This window comes from Thamnophis sirtalis, unplaced genomic scaffold, assembly GCF_051295495.1.
Source record: "Thamnophis sirtalis isolate CommonGarterSnake01/CBP01778 unplaced genomic scaffold, rThaSir2_p1.2 scaffold_9, whole genome shotgun sequence".
Classification (NCBI taxonomy): Eukaryota; Metazoa; Chordata; class Lepidosauria; order Squamata; family Natricidae; genus Thamnophis; species Thamnophis sirtalis.
Window position 1 is genome coordinate 2,524,593 of NW_028261389.1, and position 22,034 is coordinate 2,546,626.

Here is a 22,034-nt window from a genome sequence, read left to right on the forward strand (position 1 = left end):
CTCTGTAATACTATGTCTGTCTGTGTCTATCTATCTATCTGATATCTATCTATCTATCTATCTATCTATCTATCTATCTATCTATCTATCTATCTATCCATCCATCCATCCATCCATCCATCCATCCATCCATCCATATCATACTATCGGTCTGTCTGTGTCTATATCTATATCATATTATCTATCTAATCATATTCTCTCTCTCTCTCTGTAATACTATGTCTGTCTGTGTCTATCTATCTATATGATATCTATCTACCTATCTATCTACTTATCTATCTATCTACCTATCTATCCATCCATCCATCCATCTATATCATACTATCTGTCTGTCTGTGTCTATATCTAATATTATCTATCTAATCATATTCTCTCTCTCTCTGTAATACTATCTGTCTGTCTGTGTCTATCTATCTATATGATATCTATCTATCTACCTATCTATCTATCTATCTATCTACCTACCTACCTATCTATCTATCCATCCATCCATCCATCCATCTATCCATCCATCCATCTATATCATACTGTCTGTCTGTGTCTATATCTAATATTATCTATCTAATCATATTCTCTCTCTCTCTCTATGTATCATACTACTTGTCTGTGTCTATCTATATGATATCTATCCATCCATCCATCCATCCATCCATCCATCCATCCATCCATCCATCCATCCATATCATACTATCTGTCTGTCTGTGTCTATATCTAATATTATCTATCTAATCATATTCTCTCTCTCTCTCTATGTATCATACTACTTGTCTGTGTCTATCTATCTATATGATATCCATCCATCCATCCATCCGTATCATACTATGTCTGTGTCTATATCTATATCATATTATCTATCTAATCATATTCTCTCTCTCTCTCTCTCACTCTATGTATCATACTACCTGTCTGTGTCTATCTATATATCTATCTATCCATCCATATCATACTATCTGTCTGTCTTGTGTCTATCTCATATTATCTATGTATCTATGTATCTATCTATCTGTATCATACTGTCTTTCTATCTATATATTATCTATGTATCTATGTATCTATCGCTCTATCCATCCATCCATCTTGTCTGTGTGTCTATCTATATTGCATTTTCTATCTGTCTGTCTGTCTGTCCATCATTTATCCTGTCTGGGCCCAGAGTCAGACTCTACTTAGTGACTGAAAAACAACAACAGGTAATGTTGAGAATTCCATCCAGAGAAGACCACGTTTCTAAACTTTTTTCTTCTAAGCTGGAGTTCTCGTGTCTCTCTTCAATTGCAGCGTCTCATCCTAGAACCGAGGCCAAGGGAGGAAACTTCTGCTTTAACGTCTCCAAGACTTGGTGGGGCAAATTATAAGCTTGAGTCACAAGAGTTGGAGGGTTGGTAGAACTTTGGCAAAGATCTCCAGATATGATGCCTCACTGCTCAGGGGGTTGAAGTGTTTAACTGATGAATCCTACCCCTTCATCAAAAGGAGGGAGGGCCATCTCAACGAGAGCTGGGAGAGTCGGAAAAATTCTATGTTGCCACAAAACATCTATTTGCAGAAGAAATGCTCAGAAGAAGCCAACCGGGGTAGATTTTACCAAGGCAAAACGAAGTGGGAGAAGGACGTGGAGGAGAAGAGAGGGAGAAGAATGAAGAAGGCCAACTGCAGAAGGCTCAACCAGGGTCCAGAAACTACTGAGCAAAATGGCCCAAAAAAACCAGAGTCATTGGAAATGGGTCATCGGGACAGGACCTCCGTTTCCCATCAAACTCACAATCCTGGCTTGGAAACCACCAAGCCATAATAAAGAGACAATTTGGCCTCGTTCACACAGTCGAGACATCCATGTTTCTCAAACTTGGCAACTTCCAAGAGGGATAAAGCTCCGACTCCCAGAATTCCCCCAGCCACCGTGCCCATTGGGAAATTCTGGGAATGGAAGACCACACATCTGAAAAGCATTCTGGGAGTCGAAGTCCATAAATTGTTAAGCATACCGGCTGAGGAATTCTGGGAGTCAAAGGCCATATATCTTAAAGCATTCTGGGAATTGAAGTCCACACATTGTTAAGCATGTTAGCTGAGGAATTCTGGGAATCAAAGGCCATATATCTTAAAGCATTCTGGGAATTGAAGTCCACATACTGTTAAGCATGTTGGCTGAGGAATTCTGGGAATCAAAGGCCATATATCTTAAACCATTCTGGGAATTGAAGTCCACACACTGTTAAGCATGTTAGCTGAGGAATTCTGGGAATCAAAGGCCATATATCTTAAAGCATTCTGGGAATTGAAGTCCACACATTGTTAAGCATGTTAGCTGAGGAATTCTGGGAATCAAAGGCCATATATCTTAAAGCATTCTGGGAATTGAAGTCCACACACTGTTAAGCATGTTAGCTGAGGAATTCTGGGAATCAAAGGCCATATATCTCAAAGCATTCTGGGAATTGAAGTCCACACACTGTTAAGCATGTTAGCTGAGGAATTCTGGGAATCAAAGGCCATATATCTTAAAGCATTCTGGGAATTGAAGTCCACACACTGTTAAGCATGTTGGCTGAGGAATTCTGGGAATTGAAGTCCACACACAGTTAAGCATGTTGGCTGAGGAATTCTGGGAACTGAAGTCCACCCCTCTTAAAACTTGCTGCCTGGGGAATTCTGGGAGTCGAAGTCCAGCCGTTTTAAAGCCCGCTGGCTGTGGAATTGTGGGAGTTGATGCCCACAGATCTCAAAGTTACCAAGGTTGAAAAATGCTGCTATATAACAATAAATAAGTCGGGTAAATTGAATTTGGCGTTCTAACCTGGATTGGGGTGGTGGTGGTGATATATTGGACAACTGCAGAAAAGCTAAGATGACATGCAGTACTGCTCTCTGAAGGGTGCAGATTTCAGCATTTCGGAGAGTCTTGGCTTACTCCCAACTTACTCCAAGCAATTCCAAATATTTAAAGAATCTCCACTTGCTGATACTGGTAATTCCCTACCTGATATTCATTTTCCTAGGGCCTCCTATTCATTTTCCCAACTGATCCCTCTTCTATTTCAGCCAACGACTCATTCCCCCATAAATGAGTTTTCTTCTGCAAGAGCTATCAAGACTTCATGCGGAAAATCTGAACTGGAAAATACAAAAAACATTTGCAAATCTCTCTCTCTCACTCCCCCCCTCCCCATTACCCAGAGGAAAATGTGATGTAAAAGCCCAGCTACAAAAGAAAAAAGAAAAAGAAAAGAAAAGAAAGAAAACAAGCTTGTTTCTGAGTCTAAAATATTCCTTTGGCCTCAAATAACCTACTGAAAGAAACATCTCCCGAAGCTCGGATTGTGCCAAATCTGAAACCGGCCCTAGACAATAGACGTGTTATTTTCAGAGAGGGCAGCTGCTGATTTCAGTTTTCTTGAGACAATTTGGGAGGAGAATGCAGAAGGGCTGTTTTTTTTTTAAAAAAAGTGCTGTAAAAAGACTGGCTTTCAGGGACAGGATTGAAAACAACAAAGGCAAAAAAGGAGACCAAAAAAAACAAAACACCTTTCTTTTTATCCCTAAAATTCTTCATAGCAATTTAACCTGGAAATAGAGAATTTAATCTGGATGAGAATGAGCAAGCTCCTTTGAGCACTGATGGCGTTACCTAGCTGGGTCTTGAAATGTCTGCAAGAAAACTATCGTACTCAGAAAGCACCAAGGACCTCACAGTCTTCCTCCTCCTCTTCCTCTCCACCTTCTTTTCCACTTCCCAAATCCCCTCCCTTCTAGCACTGATAATGTTAGCTAGTTGGGTCATGAAACGTCTGCAAGAAAACTATCATATTCAGAAAGCACCAAGGACCTCACAGTCTTCCTCCTCCTCTTCCCCTCCTCCTTCTTTTCCACTTCCCAAATCCCCTCCCTTCTAGCACTGATAATGTTACCTAGTTGGGTCATGAAACGTCTGCAAGAAAACTATCATATTCAGAAAGCACCAAGGACCTCACAGTCTTCCTCCTCCTCTTCCTCTCCACCTTCTTTTCCACTTCCCAAATCCCCTCCCTTCTAGCACTGATAATGTTACCTAGCTGGGTCTTGAAACGTCTGCAAGAAATCAACCAAGCTCAGAGAGCACCAAGGACCCCACAGTCTTCCCCCTCCTCTTCCTCTCCTCCTTCTTTTCCACTTCCCAAATCCCCTCCCTTCTAGCACTGATAATGTTACCTAGTTGGGTCATGAAACGTCTGCAAGAAAACAACCAAGCTCAGAGAGCACCAAGGACCTCACAGTCTTCCTTCTCCTCTTCCCCTCCTCCTTCTTTTCCACTCCCCAAATCCCCTCCCTTCTAGCACTGATAATGTTACCTAGTCGGGTCATGAAACGTCTGCAAGAAAACTATCATATTCAGAAAGCACCAAGAACCCCACAGTCCTTCTCCAAATGCCACCACTCTGCAAAACCTTCTAATACTGATGATGTTCCCTAGCTGGGTTATGAAAGGTCTGCAAGAAAACCACCAAGCTCAGAGAGCACCAAGGACCCCACAGTCTTCCTTCCCCCTCTTCCTTTCTTCCTCTCCTTCATTCCACGTTCCTTTTCCCCTTCTCCTCCCCTCTCCCACAAATCCCCCTCCCTTCCAGCATGGATGATGTTACCTAGTTGGGTCATGAAACGTCTGCAAGAAAACAAGCACAGGGGGCACCGAGAACCCCACAGTCCTTCTCCAAATGCCACCACTCTGCAAACCTCCACACCCTTCTAATACTGATGATGCTCAAACAGAGCAACAAAGACCCTACAATTCCCCCCCCCCACTCCTCCAAATAGAAGCACCGCAGCTCTTTTGGGGTTCCTCCCCAACTATCAGTCAGAAATGTGCAAATTGCTATCCCCCCCAAATACCAATGGACACCACACTGCCATTCCAATCTCTTTCCGTTCAGACAAAAATGTCAGGTTTTACTTTTAAGTTTAATTGAACTCTGATGCATTGATTTATTCAGCGTTTGTCCTGCGGAACCAACATCCAGCTGGCAAAGTGCCGAAGCTTGGAAGCGGCATCTCCCGTTAAAACGTTCACAGAGAAAAGGTCAGTCGGAATAGAGCTGGAAGGGACCTTGGAGGTCTTCTAGTCCAACCCCCTGCTCAAGCAGGAGACCCGATAACATTTCAGGCAAGTGACCATCCAGTCTTTTCTTGAAAACCTCAGAATAACAGAGTCGGAAGGGACCTTAGGGGTCTCCCAGCAGGCATAATTCTCAAGCAGGAGATGTTAGACTATTCTGGAGAAATTCTGGTGCCAAGCTGTTCCATTGATTAATTGTTCTCACTGTTAGGAAATTCCTCCTCAGTTCTAAGTTGCTTCTCTCCTTGATTGGTTTCCATCCATTGCTTCTGGTCCTGCCCTCAGGTGCTTTGGAGAATAGCTTGACTCCCTCTTCTTTGGGGCAGCCCCTGAGATATTGGAAGATGCTATCATGTCTCCCCTGGTCCTTCTTTTCATTAAATGAGACATTCCCAGTTCCTGCAACCGTTCTTCACATGTTTTAGTCTCCAGGCCTTTAATCATCCCAGTTTCTCTTCTCTAAGCTTTTCCCAAAGTCTCAACATCTTTTTTACAATGTGAGATCTTACAGACCCACCAAAGGTCTAACACAGGGGTGTCCACACTTGGGGACAATTAACCAGTGGAACAACTTGCTTCCAGAAGTTGTAAATGCTCCAGCACTGGAAGTTTTTAAGAACAGAATGTCTGGAATGGGAGAAGATCTAGTCCACCCCCTGCCTAGGCAGGAAACCCTACACCACTTCAGACAAATGGCTATCCAACATCTTCTTAAAGACTTCCAGTGTTGGGGCATTCACAACTTCTGGAGGAAAATTCTGTTCCACTGATTAATTGTTCTCACTGTCAGGAAATTCCTCCTCAGTTCTAAGTTGCTTCTCTCCTTGATTAGTTTCCACCCATTCTTGTTCTGCCCTCCGGTGCTTTGGAGAATCGTTTGACTCCCTCTTCTTTGTGGCAACCCCTGAGATATTGGAAGACTCCTATCATGTCTCCCCTGGTCCTTCTTTTCATCAAACTAGACATTCCCAGTTCCTGCAACCGTTCTTCATATGTTTTAGTCTCCAATCCCCTAATCCTCTTTCTTGCTCTTCTCTGCACTCTTTCTAGAGTCTCCACATCTTTTCTACATTGTGGCCACCAAAACTGGATGCAAATATTCCAAGTGTGGCCTTCCCAAGGCCTTATAAAGTGGTATTAACACTTCAGGTGATCTTGAGTCTATCCCTCTGTTGATGCAGCCTAGAACTGTGTTGGCTTTTTTGGCAGCTGCTGCACACAGCTGGCTCCTATTTAAGTGGTTGTCCACTAGGACTCCAAGATCCCTTTTCACAGTTACTACTGTTGAGCAAGGTACCACCTATACTGTACCTGTGCATTTTGTCTTTCTTGCCTAAATATAGAACCTGACTCCTTTCACCATTGAATTAACCATTAACCCAGTGTTTCTCAACCTTGGCAACTTGAAGATGTCCGGACGGCTGGGGAATTCTGGGAGTTGAAGTCCGGACATCTTCAAGTTGCCAAGGTTGAGAAACACTGCATTAACCTATCCATTACAGTGATTCACTTAACAACTGTGGCAAGGCAGGTCATAAAATGGGGCCTTCACAAATGGTTCACTTAGCACCAGAAACGTTGAGCTCAATTTTAGTCGTAAGTCGACTTACAACAGTTCATTTAGTGACCGTTCGAAGTTACGACGTCCCTGAAAAAAGCGACTTGCGACTTGAAAATGTTGCCTTGGCTTTAGTACATCTAGTCTTCAACTTACAACGGTCTGTTTAGCGGCGGTTCAGAGTCACAGCAGCACTGAAAAAGTAACTTACGACCGTTTTTCACACTTACGACCGTTGCAGCGTCCCCATGGTCATGTGATCCCAATGCAGACGCTCGGCAACTGATTCATATTTATGACGGTTGCAGTGGTCTCCGATCCCCTTTTGCGACCTTCGGACAAGCAAAACCAATGGGGAAGCCAGATTCACTTAACGACCAGGCTTGCTAATTCACCAACTGCAGTGACTCGCTTAACAACTCTGGCAAGAAAAGTGGAGCAAACGTAACAAATGTTTTCACTTAACAACCAAAACTTTGGCCTCCATTATGGACGTTAAGTCAAGTACTACAGCTCAAACCAGCAAAGTCTTGGCCCAGCATTGGTGAATTTTATCCAATTCTTCCGATCCAAAAGGATGATTTTTTTAAAAGCCTCACATGGTTTGGGGCTAATTGCTTTTGCAAAATGCCCTTTCCACCACCACAAAACAGATTTTTCCATAAGGCACCACAACAGCAACACACACACACACACACACACACACACACACACACACACGCCCTTTGGCAAGATGAGAAATCTGACCAAGCTGGCGTGTCGGTGACTCCCGTCTTAAAGAGTAAAAAACAAAAAAACCCGTAGGCCCAGTTCAAATATCCTAAGATGAATTCAAAGGCAGTAAAAGGCCAGCTGAGAACCACATCTGGAACTTCTCCAGATACCTTGTGGCCCAGAAACGGGACGTGAGTTCCTAAAATTGTGAAATGTTTACTCAGGCTGGTGCAGCCCTAGGAAATATGGCTTCAGGTTGGAGGAACAACTATTTATGCTGCCGTATGGAAGTGAAAAACAGGAAGCCTGAATAATTAAGATGAGGTTTGCAGCAAGATTCCCCCTTTGCTGTTCCAATTCAAGCCCTGCGCTTAAAAAATTATTATTGCTACTCCTGGAAAAATTCCCTGCCTCTCTCTCTCTCTCTCTCTCCCCCCACCCCAATTTGGCCATTTTAAGATGCGTGGACTTCAACTCCCAGAATTCCCCAGCCAGCCTATTTAGATGGGTGGATTTCCAACATGCCAGCTGGGGAATTCTGGGAGTTTGAAGTCCACCTCTCTTGAAGTTGCGATCCGTTTTCTAAGGCAGTGGGGCCCAATCTTGGCAACTTTTAAGAGCAGTGGACTTCAACTCCCAGAATTCCTCAGCTACAGAATGTTGGAAGTCCATTCATCTTCAAATAATGGCTGGGGAATTCTGGGAGTTGAAGTCCACCCTCTTAAAATTGCTATCCACTTTCTAAGTCAGTCTGGTGCCAATCTTGTCAAATTTTAAGAGCAGTGGACTTCAACTCCCAGAATTCCCCAGCCAGTGTTTAAAAATAGGGGGACTTCAACATGCTAGCTGGAGGAATTCTGGGAGTTGAAGTCCACCCCTCTTAAAATTGCTATCCACTTTCTAAGTCAATATAGATCAATTTTGACTACTTTGAGGTGGACTTCAACTCCCAGAATCCCCCAACCAGTCTTTTAAGACTGGTGGTCTTCAACATGCTGGCTGGGGGAACTCTGGGAGTTGAAGTCCGTCCACCACTCTTAAATTTGCTATCTACTTTCTAAGTCGGTATAGACCAATTTTGGCTACTTTTAAAATCAGTGGACTTCAACTCCCAGAAGCAACTCCCATGCTGGCTGGGGGAATTCTGGGAGTTAAAGTCCACCCTTCTTAAATTTGCTATCCACTTTCTAAGTCGGTATAGACCAATTTTGGCTACTTTTAAGATCAGTGGACTTCAACTCCCAGAATTCCCCAGCCAGCCTTTTAAGATGGATGGACTTCTACATGCTGGCTGGGGGAATTCTGGGAGTTGAAGTCCGTCCACCCCTCTTAAAAGTTTCCAAGTTCGGATCCCAGGGCTTTGGAAAATGGACAGATTCATGTTTTTTGCAAGCAGCCTTGTACCGAAGAGAGAATTAACACGCACGTCGCCTGCACCAGTGGCTTTTTATGGAAACACCCGGGTGGCTGATCTCTCTCAGATCTCAAAGCACATTTTGTTCAAAGAGGCAAGAAAGGTTTACAGCCAGAGTGAAACCGTCTCTCAAAACGCCCAGCCGTATTTCTTCCCCAAAGAAAAGTAACTGAAGTTAAAATGAGATTACAATTAAGGATGTGGAAGCTACTGGCCTTCGGTATTTTGAGCTCAGCTTGTGTTAACTAGGAAGCAACAGCGTGGAAAGATCACAAATGATCCGGATCCCATTTGAAAGGTCTCTAGAAAGTGGGGACAATCTAGAAAGAGTGCAGAGAAGAGCAACAAAGAGGATTAGGGGACTGGAGACTAAAACATACGATGAACGGTTGCAGAAACTGGGAATGTCTTGTTTAATGAAAAGAAGGACTAGGGGAGACATGATAGCAGTCTTCCAATATCTCAGGGATTGCCCCAAAGAAGAAGGAGTCAAGCTATTCTCCAAGGCACCTGAAGGCAGGACAAGAAGCAATGGATGGAAACCAACCAGGGAAAGAAGAAACCTAGAAATTTCCTGAAAGTGAGGACAATTAATCAGACAATTAATCAACCACACAACTTGCCACCAGAAGTTGCAAATCCCCCAACACTGGAAATTTTTCAGAAGAGAATGTCTGGAATGGGAGAAAATCTGCTCGATCTTCTCCCATTCCAGGTGTGTGTGTGTGTTGGACTAGAAGACTTCCAAGGTCCCTTCCAACTCTGTTACTCTATTCTATTTCCAGGATCAGAACAAGCCAACTTGTCAAATAACTCAGGGGGATCTGCTGACTTCCCGCAGGCTTCCCCAGTGACAACTCGACTTACGACCACAACGGAGGCCAAAATTGATCTTGGTAACTTGTCTAAGTGAGTTTTCCCCAGAACAAGCCAACTTGTCAAATAACTCAGGGGGATCTGCTGACTTCCCGCAGGCTTCCCCAGTGACAACTCAACTTACGACCACAACTGAGGCCAAAATTGATCTTGGTAACTTGTCTAAGTGAGTTTTCCCCAGAACAAGCCAACTTGTCAAATAACTCAGGGGGATCTGCTGACTTCCCGCAGGCTTCCCCAGTGACAACTCGACTTACGATCACAACGGAGGCCAAAATTGATCTTGGTAACTTGTCTAAGTGAGTTTTCCTCAGAACAAGCCAACTTGTCAAATAACTCAGGGGATCTGCTGACTTCCCGCAGGCTTCCCCAGTGACAACTCGACTTACGACCACAACTGAGGCCAAAATTAATCTTGCTAACTTGTCTAAGTGAGTTTCTCCCCCCCTCCATGTTACGATTTTTCCCGTCGCGTTTGTTAACCGAGTACACTGTCAAAACCGTAATATAAAAAGTGAAAGTTAGAATATTTCGGACATCGATGTGACACATGGAACAATACGCCACCCTTCACTTAATCCTCCAAGGAAAAACTGAAAACAAACAAGATTCCAGGCAGAAGAACATCATGGCTTCCCAATCTAAAGGACCATTTTGGGCAAAACTCAGTGGCACTTTTTCATGCGGCTGTGGATAAAAAAATAAGATTGGCAGCATGATCGCCAATGTCCGGTGATGGATATGGCACAAGAAGTGTGAGTCTGTGTGTGTGTGCATACATAACTGTCATAAACCACACACACACACACACACGTATGTATATCGTCAAACAAAAGCACAGGAAATGGTTTATGATAAGGTTTATACCATGTTTCATAAATTTACTATACGATGTAATGTTTCACTAAGCTAAAAGTTGTGGGAATTTAAGTCGGATAGTACAGTGGTCTCCAACTTTGGCAACTTTAAGACTTGTGGACTTCAACTCCCAGAGTTCCTCAGCCAGCTTTGCTTTGCTGGCTGAGGAACTCTGGGAGTTGAAGTCCACAGGTCTTAAAGTTGCCAAGGTTGGAGACCGCTGGGGTAGTACATACATTGGCAGTGTGGAATGTGTTCTGACCCCCCGCTTCTTCGCTCGTTCAAAGACGACAGGCAGACAGACTTAAAAGGAAATAACTTTATCAGTCCTTGGCTCAGACTGGCTGCGAGCCCAAAATAAACATAAATAAAGTCTCTGGCAAGAAGATAACAGAATGCAAAAACAAAGATCTCTTACGGCCAAACCAGGTGTACAGAAAGAAAGCAAATCACTTCTCCAAGTGCCTCTCACAAACAAACCACGACCGATGAACGATGAACGAACGTTGACTCCTGCAACCAGGGTGTGGCACCATCAGTCCTTTTATCTCCAGAAGACCACACTAATGAGCCCCAGCTGCATTGTTACTCCTGCCTCCCAACTCAACTCACAGCAAACTTCTGCTGAGTCACAACAGGAATGATGGGCCTTTTATGACTGGAGGACTTCAACGCCCATCGTTCCCCACCTCTGGCATAGCAAATAGCACCCGTGAATACTTCGCTCTTTTACCACAGGGAGCCCTCTGACTTACGGCCATTCGTTTAGTGCCCGTCTGAAACGAGGACAGCACCGAGAAACTCACGATGGTTTTTCACACTTACGACCATCGCGAAAAGTCAGGCGCTTGGCCACCGGCCTGCATTTACGACGTCGCAGGTCGTGTGATCACCTTTTGCAACCCAAGTCAACGGAGAAGCCAGATTCGCTGAATGACTCAAACGACTCGCTTAACAACCAACACGATTCACTTCACAAACTTTGGCGAGAACAGCGGTAAAATGCGGCAAAACTGCAGCTTAGCAACAGAGATTTGGAGCTAGCGGTGGTCGTAACTCTGAGGACTAATGGCGGAATGCAATGCAGTCTCCATAGAGCTGAAGCTGTTGAAACCTGGATGGCGTAACCACCATGATGTAAACAAAGCTTGTTGGTTTTTTTTAATCAAGTTATTCACTGGCCAAACAAGTTTTTCCGGCTTCGGAGGAACGACGAGACGGGAGTGGAAACTTTGCAAAAGTCATTTTAGCAATATAAGTAAAGAGAGGGCGAGCACAACAGTTAATGTTTCTAAGATTTCAACATTCTTTCCAGCGGAAGGAAACTTTAACCCGGGCAGTCCTCGACTTATGACAGTTCACTGAGTGACCACTCAGCGTTACGTCACTGAAAAAAAAAAGCCTAATTCTCAGGATTTCTTTCCTATCCTCGGAATTGAAGTTCCAAAACGTAGGTTCATCTAAGAAAACTCAGTTCCTGATGGGAAAGTGTTAAAAAATTCACCTCCCCCCCCAAAAAAAAATAACTACATAACCCATCTCTTTCTGGCCCTGCACAGGAAGACCCTTTTGTCCAGAAATTGGTTCTTTTAAAAACAAAAATCGAGACTCTTCCTCACCCAGCTAGTTCCATGCCAAAAGGAAAAGAAATAATATTACTGGATTAAAAAAAAAATAAGATTACAATTTTAATACAGGCAGTCCCGCACTTATAACTATTCGTTTAGTGACCGTCCGAAGTTACAACGGCAGTGAAAAAAAATGACATGACCGTTTTTCACGCTTATGACGCTTGCAGCGTCCCCAAGAGTCGCGTGGTCAAAATTCAGATGCTTGGCAACTGACTCGTATTTATGACGGTTTCAGGGTCCCCGGGGGTGTGTGTGTCACGTGACCCTGTTTTGCGACCTTCTGCCAAGCGAAGTCCATGGGAAAGACGGATTCACTTAACAACCACGTTACGAACTTTAGCAACTACTTCGCGACTGTGGCAAGGCAGGCTGAAAAACGGAGGAAAATTCGGCGAACCGCCTAGTTTAGCAACATAAATGCTGGGCCCTGTTGTGGTCGTAAGTCGAGGACTGCCTGTCATCCCAAGGTGGCTTCTGTTCGTTCTTCGCTTGTTTCCTCTAGGCTGGGCTACCATTCTAAGGTTTTCCCCCTTGCCAATCCGAAATGAAATCACACTAACCGAAAATCAAATTGTTTTGTGGAAATTCTCAGTCCTCAGGAAGGTTGTGATTGTCCCAAAGGTGCTTTTTTCAAGAGGCAACTAGATTTTCTTGGAGTTTTTTTTTTGAAGACTTTTCGCTCCTCCTCCAAGGAGCTTCTTCAGCTCTTCCATTCTCTCCCATCCTCTGAGTTGAGGAAACTTTAACAGATTAAGAGGCTTGGAAGGGATCTCGTAGAGTCATCAAGTCCCAACCCCTGCCCAAGCAGGAGGTACACAGAATTTGTATAAGGGACATGCATTGCTATCTATCGGTGGCATAAGATATTAAGGTAAAGGTTCCCCTCGAACATATGGGCTAGTCGTTCCCGACTCTAGGGGGCGGTGCTCATCTTTGTTTCAAAGCCGAAGAGCCAGCGCTGTCCGAAGACGTCTCCATGGGCATGTGGCCGGCATGACTCAACGCCCGAAGCCGCACGGAACGCTGTTTCCTTCCCACCAAAGGTGGTTTCCTATTTTTCTACTTGCATTTTTTTATCTGCTTTCGAACTGCTAGGTTGGCAGAACCTGGGGGAAGTCGCGGGAGCTCACTCCGTTATGCGGTGGTGCTAGGGATTCGAACCGCCGACCTTTCTGATCGACAAGTTCAGCGTCTTAGCCATTCCTGACAGAAGGCAGTCCAGTCTCTTCTTGAAAGCTTCCAGGGATGAAGCTCCCACAATTTCTGAATAATAGAATAATAACAGAATAACAAGAGTTGGAAGGGACCTTGGTGGTCATCTAGTCCAACCCCCCCACTGCCCAAGCAGGAGACCCTACACCCTTTCTGACAGAGGGCAGTCCAGTCTCTTCTTGAAAGCCTCCAGGGATGAAGTTCCCACAACTTCCAAAGGAAACTTCCGTTCCATGGGTTGATAGTTTTCACTGTCAGAAAAATTCCTCCTTATTTCCAGGTTGAATCTCTCCTTGGTCAGTTTCCATCCATTATTCCTTGTCTGGCCTTCGGGGGCTTTGGAGAATAGCTTGACCCCCTCCTCTCTGTGGCAGCCCCTCAAATATTGGAAGACTGCTCTCCTGTCTCCCCTGGTCCTTCTCTTCCCTAGACTAGCCATGCCCGGTTCCTACAACGATTCTTCATACGATTTATCCTCCAGTCCCCTCATTATACTGGTTGCTCTTCTCTGCACTCTTTCTAGTTTCTTGGATGAGAAGCGAAACGTCGTCAAAGGGAAAAAAACCAACAGAAAGTCCAATTGCCTCTTGAATTTTAAAACAAAAAAGCAATTTGGCATAACCAAATATGGATAACTTGAGAATCTCCCTAGAATATTTCCCTGAATCATACTTTGATATAATATTTCTATGGGGTTAAGTCAGAACTTCAGTTAGAACTGAAGAAGCTTCTTGGATGAGAAGAAAAATGTCTTCAAAGGGAAAAAAACCAACAGAAAGTCCAATTGCCTCTTGAATTTTTAAAAAAAAGCAATTTGGCATAACCAAATATGGATAACTTGAGAATCTCCCTAGAATATTTCCCTGAATCATACTTTGATATAATATTTCTATGGGGTTAAGTCAGAACTTCAGTTAGAACTGAAGAAGCTTCTTTGGAGGAGAAGCGAAACGTTTTCAAAGGAAAAAGAAAAACCAGAAGGTCTGAGAAAACTCTTGAAACAAAACAAAAAACAAACAACCTTTGGAATAATTGGGAAACAAACTTGGACAGGAAGTCTGAGGAACGAGGCCATCGTGCCCAAAAGCAGCCATGAACAACCAGCCGAGAATGAAAAGAATGAGAAAATCTTGGTCCAGGATGACCGACGGCGTCAACAAACCGAGAATGCCAGGTGTTGAGAAAAGGAAAATACAGGGAGTCCTCAACTTACAACAGTTTGTTTTAGCAACCTTTCAAAGTTACTTTTATTATTATTAAAATTATTTCAAAAAAAAAAAAAAAGTTACAACGGGACTGAAAAATGTGACTTATCACCGCTGTTCTCGCTTACCACCGTTTCCAGCGTGCGCTCAAAATTCAGGCGCTTGGCAACGTGACTCGCATTTATGACGATCGCCGTGTCCCTTTCGCGACCTTCTGATAAGCCAGTGGTTCCCAAACTTGGCAACTTTAAGACTTGTGGACTTCAACTCCCAGAATTCTCCAGTCAGCAGAGCTGGCAACTTTAAGACTTGTTGGACTTCAACTCCCAGAATTCTCCAGCCAGCAGAGCTGGCAACTTTAAGACTTGTTGGACTTCAACTCCCAGAATTCTCCAGTCAGCAGAGCTGGCAACTTTAAGACTTGTTGGACTTCAACTCCCAGAATTCTCCAGCCAGCTCTGCTGGCTGGAGAATTCTGGAAGTTGAAGTCCACAAGTCTTAAAGTTGCCAAGTTTGGGAACCACTGTGATAAGCAAAACCGACGGGGGGGGGGGGGGGAGTCAACCGGATTCGCTTAACAACGGTGTCACTGCAGCGACGCGCTTAACAACTGTGGCAAGGAAAGTCGTAAAAAGGGGGCGGAACTCATTCCGCAAGTGTCTCGCTTAGCAGCAGAAATGTTGGGGCTCGGCTGTGGTCGTGAAGCCGAGGACGATCTGAACTGACGACGGCTGCAGAGGCCTGGCTTCAAATGGTTGCCAATGGTGGCCTTGTGGCAAGCTACGCTAAGTGTGGATTTGCTTAACGACCACGCGATTCACTTAACAACCAAGCAAGAGGGAGTCAAGCTATTCTCCAAAGCACCTGAAGGGCAGGGCAAGAAGCAATGGGTGGAAACCCATCAAGGAGAGAAGCAACTTGGAACTAAGGAGGAAATTTCCTGACAGGGAGGACAATTAATCAGTGGAACTGCTTGCCACCAGAAGTTGTGGGTGCTCCATCACTGGAGATTTTCAAGAAGAGACTGGACAGCCACTTGTCTGAGATGTTTCAGGGTCTTCTGGCTGAGCAGGGGTGCTGGACTAGATGACCTCCAAGGTCCCTTCCAACTCTGCTATTCTCCGATCGGCTCCTTAAAACAGGGGCCTCCAACTTTGGCAACTTTAAACCTGGAGGACTTCAACTCCCAGAATTCCCCAGCCACCAAGGACCCCCACGGGTCTCCCTTCCTTCTCCCTCCTCCCAAACCCTTCCAGCACTGATGGTGTTACCTAGCTGGGTCATGAAATGTCTGCAAGAAAACCACTAAGCTCAGGGAGGTTTCACGAAATCTCAGTTCCTCATGGTCTTAAAATCCCCCCCCCCAAAAAAAACCACCCCTATGTGACCCATTTCTCCGGCCCCACGCAGGAAGACGCTTTCCATAAATCTGTTGTTTTAAAAACTTTTCCTGGCTGGGGAATTCTGGGAGTTGAAGTCCTCCAGGCTTAAAGCCACCAAGGTTGGAGGCCCCTGCCTTAAACCCCACGGGGGGGACGGGGACTGCTCCCATCCCCTTCTGAAAGACTCCTGTGGGGAAACTGAGGCTGGGCAAGGATGTCCTTTCTCCATGCCACCTGCTGAACCAACACAATGAGGCAGGAAGCTGGCAGGACATGAGACAAAGCCACCCGTCCATCGAAGGTGACAGGACGTCCAAAGTCAACCCAAATGGAAAATCAGGCCTCCTCCTCCTCCTCTTTTCCTTCCTCCTGGGTAGAACCCACAACAGACCAGACAGGAATGTTTTCCAACACGTTCCAAGCCATGATGGCAGGAAGCCAAGCCTCCCGCGTCCAACTAGGGACGTCCCTTTCTTCACCAAGGTATCTACCAAGCTTCGGTGTCAACAGAATGGAAATAATTTCCTACTCCGGCCTTCTGATTTTGTTTGCTTTACAGTCTAGCCTACTACGGGTTGGAGACGCAGCCTACTTGACATGTCGCGACGAGTAAGGTCAACTTGGTACATACAAGTAGGTGGGCATTCCCTCGGCTTCAAGGCAGAGGGTGTTTTAATCTCTCTCTCTCTCCTGGACTGGATCATCTTGGGCTGGTTTTTTGACAAACTTGGTTAGGTTGCCGAGAGGCGGGGACTTCAGCTCCCAGAATTCCTCATCCAGCAATGCATAAACCAGGATGAAAACAAAGATAAATGCCACAGGGGCCAATCTGGAATAAGTTGAAACCCATATGTTAAAAGTTCCCAAGCACTGATGGCGTTACCTAGTTGGGTTATGAAACGTCTGCAAGAAAACAACCAACCTCGGAGAGCACAAGGATTCTTCAGTCCTTCTTTCTTTCTTTCTTTCTTTCTTTCTTTCTTTCTTTCTTTCCTTCCTTCCTTCCTTCCTTCCTCCCTCCCTCCCTCCCTCCCTTCATGCCACAAATTCTACTCCCTTCTAGCACTGATGACATTATCTAGTTGGGTTATGAAATGTCTGCAAGAAAACAAGGATTCCTCAGTCCGTCCTTCCTTCCTTCCTTCCTTCCTTCCTTCCTTCCTTCCTTCCTTCCTTCCTTCCTTCCTTCCTTCCTTCCTTTCCTTCCTTCCTTCCCTCCCTTCATGCCACAAATTCTCCTCCCTTCTAGCACTGATGACATTATCTAGTTGGGTTATGAAACATCTGCAAGAAAACAAGGATTCCTCAGTCCTTCCTTCCTTCCTTCCTTCCTTCCTTCCTTCCTTCCTTCCTTCCCTCCCTTCATGCCACAAATTCTACTCCCTTCTAGCACTGATGACATTATCTAGTTGGGTTATGAAACATCTGCAAGAAAACAAGGATTCCTCAGTCCTTCCTTCCTTCCTTCCTTCCTTCCTTCCTTCCTTCCTTCCTTCCTTCCTTCCTTCCCTCCCTTCATGCCACAAATTCTACTCCCTTCTAGCACTGCTGACATTATCTAGTTGGGTTGTGAAACGTCTGCAAGAAAACAACCAACCTCAGAGAGCACCAAGGATTCTTCAGTCCTTTTTTCTTTCCTTCCTTCCTTCCTTCCCTCCCTCCCTGCCACAAATTCTCCTCCCTTCTAGCACCGATGACGTTACCTAGTTGGGTTATGAAACGTCTGCAAGAAAACAACCCAGCTCAGAGTACACCAAGGGCCCTCCTTCTCATTTCCTCCTCCCTCCCTTCTCCTGATCTTGATTCTATCCCTCTCTTCGTGAACAAAGTAGCTTTATTTAAATCGAAGCTTTCCCCCCGATGGCTCCCTTGTCGGGGTCCCTGGGTGCTGCCAGAACTTTCTCCAGGTTTAATATGGGCTCAGGAGGATTAGCGGACGAGAATGTAAGAGCTATTATTTGCACAAAGTAAATTACACCTGGTTAGCTGAACCCGTGGCTCTCGTCGTTTTAACCTGGTTTTTCTGAGTTTATCTGCGATAGTGGAGTGGAAACCAGCTCCCTGGGGGGGAATGGAATAGAATGACCACTTTTATTGTCACTCTGAATGTACACTAATTTGGCATACACTCTCAATGGGTCACCACCTCCAATATACGCAACATGAACAAGACAAAAGAAATAAATACACAATTATGCATATATCCACATATATTATATGACGCGGAGAAACAACATAGTCGAGTTCGGATGTGCACATGGCGAGAAAAAGCCATTTCAGAATCCGGTAACAGTCTTGCTAGAAATACTCCGAAACCCCTGCCCAGAGGGGAGCAACTGAAACAGACTGTGGAGTGGGCCTGTGGGGGGGTCTCTAATAATGCTCTAAGCTCTAAGCACATAGCGCTTATAAGCAGCATCCTGAATAACCGGAAGCAAGCGTCTTATAATCTTCTCCACTGTCCTCACCACTCTCTGTAGGGACTGAAGCACTGCCGGCCCCAAACCCAACAGGGACGCGATTTGTTTCAACGCTCTCCATCGTGCCTCTGTAAATAGTGGCAGAAGGGGAAAGAGGTGCTCTCTGCGCCACTGTGGCAAGATCGGTCGTAAAATAGGGGCAAAACTCATGTAGCAGAGGGGAGCAACTGAAACAGACTGTGGAGTGGGCCTGTGGGGGTCTCTAATAATGCTCTAAGCACATAGCGCTTATAAGCAGCATCCTGAATAACGGGAAGTGTCTTATAATCTTCTCCACTGTCCTCACCACTCTCTGTAGGGACTTTCTATCTGAGGCACTGCTGCCCCCAAACCCAACAGGGACGCGATTTGTTACAACGCTCTCCATCGTGCCTCTGTAAATAGTGGCAGAAGGAGAAAGAGGTGCTCTCTGCGCCACTGTGGCAAGATCGGTCGTAAAATAGGGGCAAAATTCATGTAGCAAAGGTTTCACTTGGCAACAGAAGTTTTGGCCGTCAATTATGTCCGTAAGCCGAGGACTAGCTGTACAGCAGCCAGCTCGGGAGATGCCCTGTTTCTGCTCTGGGGTAAAGGATCATCCCCAAACGTGAGTTAAGCAAGACCTGGAAGAATGTCGAGACTGGATTATTTAGTTCTCTCTTTGGCACGCCGTGTAATCGATATTTGGCGGGTGCAATCTTTGGCCCAGCCAGGTTGAAAGATTTTGAGAAGGTCAGCAGGATTGCATTTCTACCAGAGTCATTCTCTCCCCTGGCGGAGATTTTTTAAAAAGGAAGCAGGGTTTTTGGGGGGTGGGGGGGGGGGGGAAAGACCTGTACGCAACCGAAAAACTTTGGGATTCAAAGGCACTGAATTTTGAGACAAGCCAAGGAAGGTCACCTTCATTGTCAAGAGGATCAGTCAGGATGGGACCCTTCTCGATTTACGGGCACAACTGAGGCCCCCCCCCCAAATTCTCACTGCTAAGTAAGGCGGTTGTTTGAGGAGCCTCACTGTACGAACTTTTGCCACCGTTGTTAAGCAGATCACTGCAGCTGTTCAGGGAAACGCGGGGCCATTAAGCGAATCTGGCTCAAGGTCGGCTCCTCCTTCCGAAGTGGGTAAAATGAGGACCCAGATTGTTCGGGGGCGATAGGCTGACTGTAAGCCTCTTAAAGAGGGCTGTGAAGTGGTATATAAATCTAGGATCTATTGCTAGGAAGGAAGGAAGGAAGGAAGGAAGGAAGGAAGGAAGGAAGGAAGGAAGGAAGGAAGGAAGGAAGGAGTGAAGAAAGGGAGGGTAATTGGAGGAAGGAAGGGGCTGTAGTGACACAGTGGTGAGAAAGCAGTATTGCAGGCACATTCTGCCCACTGCCACCAGTTCGATCCTGACCGGCTCAAGGTTGACTCAGCCTTCTGTCCTTCCGAGGTGGGTAAAACAAGGACCCAGATTGTTCAGGGGCGATAGGCTGACTCTGTAAGCCTCTTAAAGAGGGCTGTGAAGTGGTATATAAATCTAGGGTCTATTACTAGGAAGGAAGGAAGGAAGGAAGGAAGGAAGGAAGGAAGGAAGGAAGGAAGGAAGGAAGGAAGGAAGGAAGGAAGGAGAAGGGAGACGTGAAGGAAGGGAGGGGGGGAAGGAGGAAGAAGGGCCATAGTGGCACAGTAGTTAGAATGCAGTATTGGAGGCCAACTCTGCCCACTGCCTGTAGTTCGATCCTGACCGGTTCAAGGTTGACTCAGCCTTCCGTCCTTCCGAGGTGGGTAAAACAAGGACCCAGATTGTTTGGGGGCAACAGGCTGACATTGTAAACCACTTAAGAGGGGGCTGTAAAAGCACTGTGAAGCAGTGTATCTAAGCCTGAGTGCTATTGCTATAAACCTCTTTTTTTTAGTACCGCTGTAACTTCGAATGACACCAAAGGAATGGCTGTAAGTCAAGGACCTGTATCGCATGCCTGACAGAAACAAGATCGGCTTCAAAAAATGCAAAAAATTCAAGTTACGGGGATAAAACTTTGGCCCAAGAATTTATCCGCCTCAACCGTCCCTAATCTTTTTTAATTCTACCCATTTCTTGGCCTTCTCCCAAGGACAGAATTTCCACCTTCAAAAAGCCTTCCAACCAACTCTTGGGGGGGGAAATTGTATTTTTCTTTCCCCCAGCCGTGATCTGTACAGTTCGCACGCTATCGTTGTGGCCCGACACAAACCAACAAACTTGGCAAGTTCAGGCGCTCCCAATAGAGCACGCCGACGGGTTTGTCGTCCCCCTCCCCGAGCCTCGGTTTTACCACCTGAAAAATGGGAACGCTGACCTATTTTTGCAAAGTCACCGCAAGGGAAGCCTCGACCGGCCCAGGAGAAGCTCTGTAATTAATGATGATTAATGGCCTCACGCAGGTTCTCCTCCCCTGCCGTTCCAACTTGAGAGAGAAAATATTTTTGCTTTCCTGGTTTGTAAAATAAAGTCTAGGAGAAGACGAGTAAAACCGGAGCACTGCGGAAGGCAAACAGGGTGTTTTTAGGGACAGCAATAGCAATAGCAATAGCAATAGCAGTAGACTTATATACCGCTTCATAGGCCTTTCAGGCCTCTCTAAGCGGTTTACAGAGAGTCAGCATATTGCCCCCAACAATCTGGGTCCTCATTTTACCCACCTCGGAAGGATGGAAGGCTGAGTCAACCCTGAGCCGGTGAGATTTGAACCGCTGACCTGCTGATCTAGCAGTAGCCTGCAGTGCTGCATTTAACCACTGCGCCACCTTGGCTCTCCTCAGGCACAAAACAACTTCGACTGACAATTATACACTTTTTTTTTTAACACAATACAGAGGGTCCTTTCTTTACAACAGTGACCTCAAGTGATGAGCGCTGAAAAAAATGACTTACGGCCTCAAGTTATGACAATAAATTTACGTTGATTAGTGAGTTCGATCCTAGGTAGAGGCAGATATTTCTCTCTCTCTCTCTCTGGGCAGAATGAGAATGTTATCTGCTGAACAAAACTCCACATTGGCGACAGGGAAGGGCATCCGGCCAGGCCAGTAAACACTCCGCTAGCTGCATTCAGTTGCCCAGACTCCACCCCGCAAGGGATTATGCGGTCGTTAAAAAGAGGATGAAGAGTGAAACATTTGTTTAAAGTGAATTCTGCCCTGTTTTTACGACCTTTCTTGCCGCAGTTGTTAAGGGAGTCACCAAGTTGATAACATGGTTGTTAAGTGAATCTGGCTTTCCCCGTTGAGTTTGCTTGTTGGAAGGTCGCAAAAGGGGACCCCGGGACACTGCCACCGTCATAAATACGAGTCAGTTGCCAAGCGCCTGAATTTTGATCTGGGTGAAAAACGGTCGTAAGCCCCTTTTTCAAGTGCCGTGGTAACTTTGGTCACTAAACTAGAGCCGAGGTGGCGCAGTGGTTAAATGCAGCACTGCAGGCCACTTCAGCTGACTGTTATCTGCAGTTCAGCGGTTCAAATCTCACCGGCTCAAGGTTGACTCAGCCTTCCATCCTTCCAAGGTGGGTGAAATGAGGACCCGGATTGTTGTTGGGGGCGATATGCTGACTCTGTAAACCGCTTAGAGAGGGCTGAAAGCCCTATGAAGCCGTATATAAGTCTAACTGCTATTGCTAA

The 22,034-nt window shown here is 45.5% G+C and overlaps 1 protein-coding gene across 1 annotated transcript in view; it reads right to left on the reverse strand.

The window, feature by feature from the left end:
• Nucleotides 1–22,034, reverse strand: part of UBE2H (ubiquitin conjugating enzyme E2 H) — a 44,062-nt gene that overhangs the window by 15,713 nt on the left and 6,315 nt on the right. The window lies entirely within an intron of this gene.